We start from the raw sequence: 13233 nt of genomic DNA, 5'->3' as shown, positions 1-13233 counted from the left end.
CTCAGCATATCTTCCATCTCAGATTCTTTGGATCACTATTTCTTCAGATCCAAAGAAACTTCAGAAACTTCCCTGATCAAGGAAGTTGAGGACAGCTGAGATTGATGAAAGGTATATTTGGCTACTTCAGAAATGATAACATTTGTACTGCCTTATGTCTTAGCCATCTGTCTCTTGGCTAAAAAGCCAGAGGAGGAGAAGGAGAAGGAGAAGCAGAGGAGGAGGAAGGGGTAGGGGGAAGGGAGAGAAAGAGAGAGAAGAGAGAGAGAGAGAGAGAGAGAGAGAGAGAGAGAGAGAGAGAGAGTGAGTATGTGTAAGGATTTAAAGGGCTAGAACATTTCAGATGATGGGGTGTTAGTTGACATTTGTGGATCTGATACTCAGAGTTACAGATTCCAAAATAACCAATATCCCCCCAGAATTTATTGCCTCAAAAAGAGGAGAGCAATGAGAAGAAATTGAGGCTTAAAAGTGATTGTCAAATGCAAAATCCAAAGAACCTTAAGTTTCCTACCTTCTGAGCCAACCCAGGCTAGGAAGAACCTTTCATAGCTCCTGTTCAAGAGACTGCCTCTCCACATTTAGTAGATACACTATTTTCTTCATGCTCATGCTTCTACCCCAGAATTCCACTCAAATATCTGCTTCTTTCTAGATACCTTGGATTGGTAGATCTGGAACAAAGTTTTCCCTCTCTCGAAATCAGTGAAATATACTGTACTGTATCATGTCTCTCAACCATTTTCCTCTTTTCCCCAAACAAAGAGGACAGAGAACCAGATACAGAAATATGGTTCTTTAATTAATATTTCTTTTTTGGTGGGAAGACAGGTTTCCAGGCTTCTAAAAGATTTCCTTAAACTGATAGAAATGTGTTGGCCCTCTCTTACAAAGGTCTTTCCCTGGGGCTTTTGATGTTTTTGCTGAGTTCATTATGAATGGAGCAAAGTGAAAATACTGAGAATCAGGAGACAGAGCTTCAAGGGTTTTAAGAAGGATAGACTTTAGCTATTTCAAGGGGCCTGAGTATCTGGGTCTGGGAGAAGAGGTCATTTTCTGACTCAATTATCTAAACTCCTCAGAGAAAGGCCTTTGGAGCAGGATCATTAAGACACAGAGCTAGCTATCAAGAAATCAACCAATAACAAATGCTGGTGGGGGTGTGGAGAGAAAGGAACCCTTTTCCATTGTGGGTGGGAGTGCAGACTGGTGCGACCACTATGGAAATCAGTGTGGAGATACCTCAAAGAAATAGGGCTGGAGGTCCTATTTGACCCAGCTATTCCCCTGCTGGGTATTTTCCCAAAAGAATTAAAAGAATCGTACCACAGAGATATATGTGTACCCATGTTTATAGCGGCACAGTTTATAATAGCTAAAGCTTGGCAATAGCCCAAATGCCCATCAACTGGAAACTGGTTAAAGAAGATGTGATTTTTTAATAAAATGGAGTACTACTGAGCCATAAAGAACAAGAAACTAGAGTCATTTATAGCTAAATGGGTGCATATTGAGGCCATACTCTTAAGTGAAATAAATAGGACACACATGTAAATACTGAATAGCTTCTCTAGTGCGAGAAACTGAAAGTGTAATTAAGGATTAAAAGGATTAATAACTAATAATTGATACTTTGAAATAGGAAAAGGTCCAAAGGGGTAGGGGTGGTGGGAGGAGATGGGGAAAGGAAAGAATGGAAAGGAAAAATTATGAGAAAAGAAAAAAAATGGAAATGAAGTCTATGTAAATAGGGAAAGGGGGAGGGGTGAAGGGTGCACAGGTAATGGGGAAAAAATAGGAACCAAGATACATCCTGTACAGGTACAAGCACCCAATGATAAATGTAAACGTATTGTATACTTATAATGTACCAATAAAAGAATTTAAACAAAAAAAAAAGACACAAAGCTAGCTTCAGGTGCCTCTGAAATTGGAACTGGAAAAAATGCGCAGCAGCCTTCCTTTTGCAATAGAATGGAAGCTATAAATGTTATTTTGAGGATGGACATCTAGGGGTAAATGCAAAAGTAGAGCTTGAAAGGCTTTGGAATTAGAGCTATAGCACCCCTTTCACAAGATATCTGTTGAGGAATAATGAAAAGAAGAGGGTTTCTGTTCTTAGGCAAGACTGTCCGCCAGAGGGGCAACTGAAGAGCTAGTCACACATATAAAAAGCATTACAAGTGCAGTTATACAGGTACAGTCAAACATGTGACTGGAGAGCTGAGACATCTTATGGGGAAGGAGGAGTTGTCCTTGTCTTCACGTACACTGTGCTTAACATTTCCATATGTTATGTCCATGTCTCACAAAATCCTTACAAATACGTATTATTAAACCAAAGATACCTATGAGGAAACTATCAATCACGGAAATTAATTAATTTTATCCAAGATGACACAAGTACTAGGTGGCCAGATAAAATTACTGTTCAGATCTTTCTAGTTGCCAAAGCCTCTCTAATTATTGCATGCTGCCTAACACAATTTAAAATTCCAATATAATCTTGGTGTCAAGCTTTTGTGTAGAGGTCAAGACTAATACCTCCAATTTGGCAGCCCAGTCAAGTGCAAGAGAATGAGCAAGTCTGAATGCCCAGTGGAGATTCTGGAGGTATCAGGAGGAAGAGAAAGATCAAGAGTCCCCTTAGGCCATTTGGAAGAGGTTCCCAATGTGCTCTCTTATCCTTTTGAGGTGTACATTTAGGCAGATTTTCCTTCTACAAGAAAAGTCAACAGTAGCTGCAAATATCACATATGATGATTATGCCTTCAGGAGATAGCACATGTTGTTCTTCCTGGTTTTATAAATCAAACAATGTCCTTGTGTCCAAGGTCAATTTAATCCGCCTGTCTCTACCTGTCTGACATTTCGGTTTCACTCATGTGAAACAATGGTTGATCAATTTCTATTTGGTAGCCAGGCACTTCCTTGATAAAAGTCTCCCTCCTTCTTTCTCCAGACATCTCTCTTCTTGTAGTGACTATAAGGGAGTGTTTCTCAGAAACTTTTCCTGAGCAATTCTTCAGGGCCCTGGCTCTGTTAGTGAGTGTTGGTTTTTTTGTTTGTTTGTTTTTTTACTGAAACCACTACTTGTTCAGGAGCCTCATCTGTCTGAGTTATATACACAGGGAGCTCACTCACATTTTCCTTATAAATATCTGCTTCCCAGACCTGGGCACATTTTTGAGAGAACTTGGAGAAATAATTGATTTCAGAGCTATGGTGTTTCTGCCCATGTTCATCATTCTACCTTTTCTAGGTGACATTTCACCTTGATTTGCGCTGAGCTTTCCCAGGTTTAACAATGGGAATCTTGTGTCCTAGGAGACCCCTCAGAACTGGACAAATCACGAAGACTGATCACTAGAATTCTCTTTCTGTTTCAGCTTCTACACTAAAATATTCTTCTGCACTCAGATTAATTTCCAGTGGCCTATATTGATCTGGGCAATAATTCACCACAGATTTGTTCTCTCTGTCAGGGATATATTTTTTAAAAAATTTCCATTAGAATCTTCATTATCATGGGCTTTCAACTTAAGATGGGAAATTTGGCTCACTTGTTCACTTTTCTCCTCTTCATAAAATGAATAGAACAGAAACAAAATCAAAACAACAACAGCAACAATAAAACTCACAACACAACAAAAAAGAGAAGAATCAATTTATTATAGGGACCTTCTTCTATCTCCCTTTTCTTCCCAATCCTATGAACACTTTTAGAAATAATTACATACGCACTTTTCTATTTATACTATTTCCTGCTATAAATTTACTTTGGTGCTGAAATATCTCCATGTTTAGCAGTGACTTCATTCCTGAGTTCCTAACCCTCATTCAAATGGTCTGTTGCTCACTTCCATTTGATTGTCCCATTAACACTTTAAATCAGTCTATTCAAAACATATTTTTACTTAATAATCTGTTCCCTTGTTGCTTCCACCATTTCCTCAGTCTATCAGGTATGAAAACTAGAGTCCTCTTCTTGGGATGGAACAAAATGGAGTGATGGATCAATCATCCACCACTTCACATGGAGATTTTCTCCACTCCATCCCTATCCTTCTTTCATTTTCTTGTTGACCACATTATTTCACCTTCAAGACTTTTCTTTGTGGTAGCTGTAATAGCTTCCTATTTGTTGTCTCTATTTTCTCTTCCTTTCAATTCAAATAATCTGAAGAACTACTTTAAATTAGCCTTTCTTAATTGCAGAACTTCTCTCTCAAAAAAATCTTTCAACAGCTCTCTGCCTAGAGAGGTGAGTAAAAATTCCTCAATCTGGAATTCAAGGCTTCCTACCAATTCACATTTACAGATGTGCCTCCTACTACTTTCCTATATATACTTCCTAGATTCAGTGGGTTTCCAGTGTGCCTTAAAGATGCCCTTGGGATAGAGCTTGTTCCAAACTACCACAATGACTTCTTAGAATTCAGGCTTCCAGCCATTAACCTTAAAAGCACTCCTTGGGATGTGCTTCATAATAATCCTTTCCATAGACAGTATTTTCTAATCCTCAATTAATATTATAAAGTAACTCTTCAACTCTCAAGTGTATCTTGATGAACCTATTCTATTTCACTTTTTTATTACAGTTTTCTGCCTACTTGTGCTCATATTCTAATGAAAAACAAAGTTCCTAGGGGACTAACTTCTGTAGCACCCAACAGTGTTTTGCATATCAGAATAAGCAATAAACAATTGATCACTTGAGTATTGAAATGTGGAGAGAACAGAAAGGATCTGGGTGGGGGGTTGGTTAAGGATGTGATGAAGGCGTGAGAAAAGATGTGGGAAGACCAGTGTGGCTAGAACAAAGGATTTCCAAATGAAAATGCTGGAAAATAAGTGTTGCAAAAGTAAATTGGAGACATATGGCAAAGTGCTGGTCTGGCTCAAACCAGCCATTCATACTGCAGTGATCTACTATGAGGGACTGCTGGTCACCCCATTTAAACTTCATGACAATATCCTGTGGAGAATTAGATAGAACCATGTTTCTAAGGTCAAGACACTAAGTGAAGAATAGGCAGCCTTTGAGTATGGTTATTTTTACAGTGGACTATTGCTTCATATTCTATCACGTCTAAGGGCAAAACACAATTATTTGCACTTTATTTGGCTTTGGGATCTATGGTCAGGAACTAATGATTGGTGAAAATACCCAAGACCAATACTGATAACTATTACTGATAATAGAATGACTTTAATGGAAGAACATGTATAGACTATTAATTATATTATATCAAAATAGAATGCCAATAGTGGTAGAATAATTTCCTGAAGGTAAGAAAACTGAAAGAAAAATTAAAATGAAACTGCTCCATATTACTTTTTTTTGCCTCTAGTTTTTGGCAGATGGGAGAATTCAACATTATTCAATGAATAAATGAATATACTCAAGGGATCTGAGAGAATGAAGAAGGCCCTACACACTGAAAACTTTGGCATTTGAATCAAGGAAGTCACCACATTTTATGCAGCATTGTCAGGTGACTTGTGAAGAATCACCCTGAGTTTGAAGCTCTGATTCTCTATCTCTCCAGCTGGGATCTCAGAATAAACTATAAGTGATCAATTTTAGGATGCAGAAAAGAAGAGATGCAGTCTACTCCAAACTACACAACTTACCAAGGCACTGGGGAAATGAAAGATTATTCCAGAAAATTGTCCCAGTACTGCAGAACCTGACATTGCAATTATTCTGGGCATGATCTTGTTGTAGCTTCCAGGAATTGGCAGAGTAAATGTCACCTGGTCAGGGGACCTTTCTGATCTCTGGCAAATCTTAGAGAAGGGTGAGAGGACAGGAAAGCATGTGTATCATAACTGTAGTGACTGCCAACTTTTGGAAGTAGAAGAATGGCCCCGAGACAAGATGACCTGTAGCACATACAGAAATATGAGGAGACAAGTAGGAGAAGGAGATGTGTATGGAACCGGGTTCCTCAGCTTCTTGAGGGTAGCCAAAGTTTCTATAGTACCAGGGATGAGAATCTGAGAAAAAAAACCACTTTCTTGATGTCAAGATGTTGAGCCATGACTCTCCTTCACTGTGTAGACTTACCTCTGGGTCCCTCCTACTCCAGATGGGGGTCTCCTCCACAGCTGGAGAGAAGAATTGTGAGACCAGCTAGCTAATCTCTTAAAGAAATCATAGTTCCTTCATAGGCCGAAACACCACATACCTGGTGTATCACCTATAGGGTGATGCCAAAGGGTGTGGAGAAGAGGATGAGTGGATAGGTTTAGTAGCTCATCAGGGATGTATGTAAAGACAGCATAGCGCAATGGGAATTTATTTTCCATTTGACATGATATGTATAAATGTTGATAGTGAGACATTGGACAAGAGTCTGGGAATGATGTGTGTGTACAGGTGTGTGCAATCTCACATGTGAACTGGGTGCTGGTGATCACAGTCTGACATGTATGTGCACTGGTGTTTCTGATATAAGTTAGTGTGTTTCTGCAAATGGCTCCGTGAGTTCTACTCCATGGGTGCTGAATGGGAGCATCGTAAGAACTGGCTATCTGTTGCTTTGCTTCATTTTCATATGATGTTCTTGGAAATCTTAGTCCAGGGTCAATATTTGGCTACAGGCCCATGGTAAAAAACCTTCAGCTTAATCCCTTATGAGGTTAGGGGAATCCTCAGGTATTGTTTTTGATGATTTGGGGGGCATAATTTTTGGGCTAGAATAGCCTCAGCAGGACTGGGCTACCCAAGTGTACCAAAGAAGGACCTATTTCTCTAAACTGTTGAGGGGGTACTGTATGGAACATAACCCTTCTCCAGTAATTGTCTAACTAAGCAGATGATCCACATGAAAAAGTACTCTGCAGTCCTAATCTTCTGACCATATTAGGAACTGAGACAGAGTGAGGTCTTTCACTGAGTATTGAAGGAACAGGCTCTGAACCAAATAGGGAGAAATCCAAATGGGGATGAGCATGTAAGAGGGTGCTGACTGTTAAAGTGAGTTGCCCCAGGATTACTGTATAAGACAGAACTAATATAACCATGAGTTAAGAGAGTCCAGGAATTGTAGTGAGAATCTGTACCATCACATACCATCCTACCTTCTCCATTTTCTCATTCCTGATCCTACAATATGGAATGCTTGCATTTTGGAACAGAAAGATGTGGGTATGCGGGAATAAACTTGTTCCTTTCTTTGATGCAATACCTTTTGTTTTTTTGACAATGTGTACCTAAGGTGTAGGGGGGTCATGTGAGTGTGATGTCAGAGATCATCTGGCTACATGACTGATGCTGTTAAATCTAGGACTTCATTAATCCCCAGACCACAGGAAATCAATCATCTCTTCCCTGGCAATCCACTAAAAGATGGTTCTTGATATGTTTGCACATTATAATTGCCTAGGGAGCCTCACCTTGAACCAATTATATCAGAATTTTTGGGCATCCTGCATGACTGTTTAGAAATATTCTAGAAATAGTTGCAATAGGCAGCAAGGGTGTGAAACATTGCAATTTTGGAACCCATCATCCCAGAAACATGAATCTAACATATTCAACCAGGCACTGAGATATTGAAAGAAGAATAATCACACTTTCATATGAAACTTTCTTGATATTCAGTGGGCATATCTGAAAATCGTGAATTGGAACAATGAGATTTTCTCTCTCAGGGATTTGCCAAGAAACACAGAGGCCATGGTGCATGTTTGATCTGAAAGTTTGGATAGGTTGGGGCAAGGTGGTCACTCTGAAGTTTTGGCTACACAGCTCTATAAAGAGGAAAGATGAGAGTAGCTAAAAGGGGGAAAAGTGATGCGGGAGGGTTATGTGTATGCTGGACAAGGGGATGATGCCAGAGGTGCCTTGATTCCCGACTTTGCTGAATTCTATATTCAGATCCTGTTTCAACTAGAAGGACTCTCACCAGAACTCTAATTTAGAACCCTAAACAAGGAAGCCAAAGCACTTAATGGGTTTGTTTCTTTCATGTCTCCAAGCCTGGTATATACCTATCTACCTGCTTTAAATGCACTCATTCTCCTTTCTGTCACTCAAATGCCAACTTCCTATTAAAGGTAGAGAAAGAGCATTATCTGAGGTTAGACATTTGGTGTAAAAGCAGACCCAGATGTGCATGTGAGAAAGAATGCCCAAGGGCTATCTGAAGTGAAAGAAAAGGTAGGAGAGGGAGGCAATGGTTTATAGGTAGCTGGTCTGTGGAACAAGAAAGTAGATTTCTCAGGTCATTCTTGATTGTGGCCCTTGCAAGTAGAAGCAGATTTTTGAGGGTATTTTAGGAAAAAAGCAGACACTATGGTTCTAAGATACTAGTACAGTTGGATCATAATATCAATTTCTTATCCTATAACTTGTACTTTTAATGCCTGAACCTAAATTTTCTAAGCTAAAGCTGCTTTTGCCTTAAATTCTTGAATTTTTCATTTAGTCTGAGTGCCTTTCCAAAATAATGTTCCTAATAATGTTAGGAGGCTCTCATCATTCAGACATTATTTTCCCATAATAAGTGTTTAGCATTCTTTTGGGAGAATGCAGCTCCTTCATGACAATTTCACTGTCAGAATGTACAATATATGGCAATAATGATGCTTCTCCTCTGTAGATATACTACCATGAGCTGACAGCTAAGAGCTGCAGAGGGACTGGCAAAACTCTGCCTCTGCAGGAGATGCTGGGACTTGTTTGCAGTGAGGAAAATCCTTAAGGAGTGCTTTATTCTCATTATTGGCAATTTAATTTTCTAGATTTCTAAGACTGATAATGTACTGGCTCCTTTATTAATTCTCATTAATTTATAATTTTCTGATAATTGCAGTTTCTTCCTTCATCTCAACCTCAATCAAGATGTTAAAGTAGGTGTAATTCTTGTGCAATCTAGTCCTTAAGTGCTGAATAGCAGATCAAAATGAAATGACATTAGCCATTAGGATTCTTAGGATAATGGAAAGGGACTGGCACATTTTTTGAATGCATAGTCAGATGGGGAGTTCAGGAGGATGTGATACAGTGTTTCTAGGAGGTAAAAGTGACCACGCAGCAGTTCCAGGGAAGGAGCTTCTCGTGATAATGAAGAGAAGCAAATTTTCTTGACAGGAACAGAGATTGTAATTGGCAACATGAGATGGGAGCAAGGATGAGCCCTGCTCTTGGGTCAGTAGCTGGGAAGGACACAGTTCTAACAGAACTCCAAAAGAGAGAAGTTTGTATGCTTCATTTGAGTCAATAAAGAACTTAAGTCTGTTTTGAGTTGTTGAGCTGTTGATGGCGACATATCTTGAGGTCACTTGGAGATAGATGGAGGAAAAACATCTGCTATCTCAGCCTTGGGGCCAAACCAACCATGGTGGGTAAAAAGTCCAGCACCATAAGAGAATGGTGGAGTCGCACATGCGCGCGTGTGTGTGTACATGCATGTGTGCACACATGTGCATAGATTGATGAGGAAAGGACTGCTGTTAGAGGAGGATTATTGTTTCAGAAGAAGGGATTACATAATGGTGTAAGACATCTTAAAGGAAATCATTGCCTTCTACTTATTTTTGTAGGTTATAAATTCACAAGGAGGTAGACTAATTAGTCCCATGAGATCCAGAGCACAAAACCGCTGCACACTCGTGGGTCCATCACCAAAGTTCCCAAACTCTCCAAAATTCTTTTATCATTCCACTCACCTGCTTTATTAAGTATTCCCCTGCAAGCAGCCCAGTGATTGACCAAACCATCTCCAAACTGCCCCAAATCCAAGGTTCTCATTGGTTCAGATTTTCACCCCGCTGGCACTGGGGAATTTTCTGTTGCCTATACAATAAGAAAGGATTGTTTTCTTTTCCTAACTTAGCCTGTGGTTTTTTATCTACATTTTATGGAACCATCTGCCAATCTCCAGGAAGTAAGTTAAGCTCAAAACCTGCTCATGGGCAGAACAGCATAAGGAAATACAGGCAGATTTACATACACTTGACATCAATTATAATGCTTCATCTTTATTAAGGACAAGCTTTGAGTGGTGGCAGTCACTGGATGACTTCCTGATTTCACTCTCCCTTTAGCATGGTTTGTTGTCATTATTTTCTTGGTTAGGACCTCTCTTTGCCTCATACTCAGGAAGAGCCCATTTACTTGCTCAGGTTATTGCTCTTTCTGTGCCTGTCAATCTCTCTCCTAGCCTTTTTGTCCCTCAAACTTATGGGGAAAATATGTTTATTCTATCAGAAGTGCATATCCATCCATGAACTCTGCCTCGGACTCTGCTGGGTGGCCTCTTTTATACCCTGGGATCATATGTTCAGTCACTTCTGTTGTCTAGCTAAGATTCCTTACTCAGCTCACATTAGAATTTCTTTGGTGGTTTTCTTCATATCATCTCCCACCCTGTCTTTGGTGTTTTTCTCTTGGAAAACATTTTTATTTCATGCAGCTCAACTACTATTACTATTTATTACTTCATAAATCAAGCATCTTAAAAACAATTCCCACATTCTCACTTCTCAACCTTACCTTTATCTCTATATTTTTTTGTTTCAGATAAATCACTTCTTGCTTCTAAATGCACATAAAACTGCTTAAAATGATTAGGGGGTCCAAACCCATTTTATGTTGGTGATGCTTTGGTATTTGAGCACTGCAGGGGTGATGGCTATGCCCATCACCAAGTTTAACATGAGTTCAACTGAGATTTGAAGCTCCAGGACAAATAAAAGTCCTGAAGTATTTAGGAAAAGATGACAAGTTGAGAAAAAAAGTGACAGATTTCTCACAGAAACACACCTGTCATATTTCCTTGATGACCTGCCTTCACACCTTTTCTTCTGGAGCTTAGATATGCAAACATTTGTGGAAATATGCCCTAGGTTTAATCTTTGAGATGATATATTGATTTGCTATTGGTTTTTTTTTAATAGAATTTTCATGTAAGTACATTATGCTAATAGAAGTGAATTAAGCTTAGTGTCTTGTTACTTTCTGTTGATGGGACAAAATACCTAACACATGCAACTTAAAGGAAGAGAGGTTTATTTTGGTCCGTAGTTTGAGAAGTGTCAGTTCTGGGTCAGCTGGCTCCAACACAGAGAGATCATGGCAGAGGGGCAAGGTGGAGGAAAGCTGCCTCCTCCTGGTGGCCAGAAAAAGAAGATATGTCCAGGAACAAGAATAAAGTGAAGAAAGGAGGGCTGGGGATTTAGCTCAGTGGCACAGCACCTGCCTGGCAAATGTGAGGTCCTGAGTTCAATCCCTAGTACTTAAAAAGAAAAAGGGATGATTCACATGTTTGATGAGAGGGAGCAGGCCAGTGTGAGATTTCATTTCACTTCTCAGAAAGGCACACCATTCAAAATTTATTGATTGCTTATTTCTGTAATTTTCTGCTAAGACAGTGTTTGATCACAAGTGGCTGTAACCACTGACAGTGAAGCTGTAGATAAGGTGAAATTACTATACACACACACTCATACACACACATATATATATTCTCTCTGTGTGTATGTGTATGTGCACACACAGATATGCCTATGTGTATAATTACCACTTCATAATCATTTATATGTCCTTAGTTTCTCATTTGGGTCTACTCAATATCTTGGTGCTCAGACACTATTCATTTTCTTTATCTGAAAGAGAATTTCTCCTGCTTCTTTATTCTTAGTTTATAAAAAAAAAAATAAGACATTGAACCTGGGTTTTCCCTCCTAGCTGACTAGCGCTCAGAAGACCTCTTAGCTTGTTGACTTTGTTTCTGAGTTATCTGTGTTTAAAGCAAATTTATCCAACTCCCCACTACCTCTTCTCTCACCCAAAATGCAGATGTCAGTGCTGTCAGGTCTGCCCTCATCTCTGCACCCACAGGAGACAGGAAAGAGTGAGGGAGAGCAGTTACAGTCCCCTTGGAGGGCCCTGTGGGACCTGCCTGCTCCCTGGAGCTCACTGTTCCCAAAATGACGATGGTGCTGGGATCCACCCAAGTCCCCAGTACAACCTGCTGCTCTCTGGACTCATTGTTGTGCTCTTATTCCAGACATTGCTGAAGCACTTCAATAGGACCAGAGATTGCAAGGACTGCTAGAGGAAGGCTGTCATCTTAGTGCTTGCATGTCAGGTTCAGGAGAGGGTGGATAGCAGGAAGGAGAAAATCAGATAGAAAGTGGGGGGTCTAAGTGTGGTGAAACACCTCCATCTCAGTGGTGTGTGGTCTTTGTGTACTGTGGACTTCTCCAGAGGTCCCAGGTTTTGGATGTGCCTGCAGGGATCATGAGGGGGACCTCTTTGCATTTTTCAACCCACTGCACTTGCCCTGTGGTCCACCAGGTCAAAGCTCTGAGGGCTGCACCTGGACCTGGGGAGCAGGATATAAGCTGGCACTGGTAAGTCCCTGTATGTTCCCCTCTGTCTTTGTCTTGCCCTTTTCACTGATGCCACAGAAATTACCATTTTTCACTTTCAACTTGTTTGCTATCATTTTCCTGAACTTGGCTGTAAGGTCTAGGACTGTTTTGTTCATGCTGTAGTCCTGAAACACCAACATCTCTGCCAGAGCCCATCACTGATTTTGGGTGCAGCATTGTCTTATCATAATATGACTCCACTCCCTGCATCAATATCATCATGCTGTCCCTCTAGTCAGAAGCTCAATGTCTTTAGTCTACCCTACTTCTGCTCCTTCCTCAGAGATGGAATTGGGACATTGAGCCTCAGTTCTTTCCTGCTGTGTTTCTTTTGTTTTCCAAGCCTTTCTAGACTCTTGGCTGTTCAGCACACAATCTTCTTGATCATTCTTTGCCTCTAATTCTTGCTGCTAGCTGATCTGCTTGCCCCAGTGTGCTGTTCACCTCTGTGTCCTCCCCCATCATCTGTCTTTCCAAAGACCTGGCAATGGTAAGGGGATGTTCAGATACTTCTGACAACCCTTGGTCCTATTCCTCAATCCTGCCCTGTCAGTCACGTGAGAAGCTTGGCAAACACAGGTCGCTGATGATCACATTTACAGCTGAAAAGATCCAGGAGAGATCTACCCTACCTGCATTTTCAAAAAAGAGTCATCCTCTGGCATAGGAAAATTGTTTCAGGAGTCAAAAGGTACAAGAATAATTTAGGCAGGAGAATTGAAAGGGGTTACATGGGCAGAAAGAAAGATGGGAAACAAGGAGCGAACTTTCAAATAGGTCCCAGGTCTCTGCAGAGTTCTTATGAAGATGGGTGAGCTATCACTATGAGAATTGTTTTTTTGT

At 40.3% G+C, this 13233-nt stretch overlaps 1 long non-coding RNA gene across 4 annotated transcripts in view; it reads left to right on the top strand.

The window, feature by feature from the left end:
* LOC106010714 (uncharacterized) overlaps positions 1–13233 on the top strand; it is a 243601-nt gene that overhangs the window by 215897 nt on the left and 14471 nt on the right. The window contains exon 6 of one of the 4 annotated variants that reach the window (XR_002388085.2): positions 5355–5498. The exons of the other annotated variants lie outside the window; for them this stretch is intronic. This is a non-coding gene — a long non-coding RNA (uncharacterized LOC106010714). The remainder of the gene's footprint in view (positions 1–5354; positions 5499–13233) is intronic. 4 annotated transcript variants of the gene reach the window in all.

This window comes from Heterocephalus glaber, unplaced genomic scaffold (assembly GCF_053883595.1).
Source record: "Heterocephalus glaber isolate CG9 unplaced genomic scaffold, H.glaber_assembly_v1.0 deba00000818, whole genome shotgun sequence".
Classification (NCBI taxonomy): Eukaryota; Metazoa; Chordata; class Mammalia; order Rodentia; family Bathyergidae; genus Heterocephalus; species Heterocephalus glaber.
Note: the sequence above shows the minus strand (reverse complement) of the source record. Positions and strands in the feature narration are given on the sequence as shown.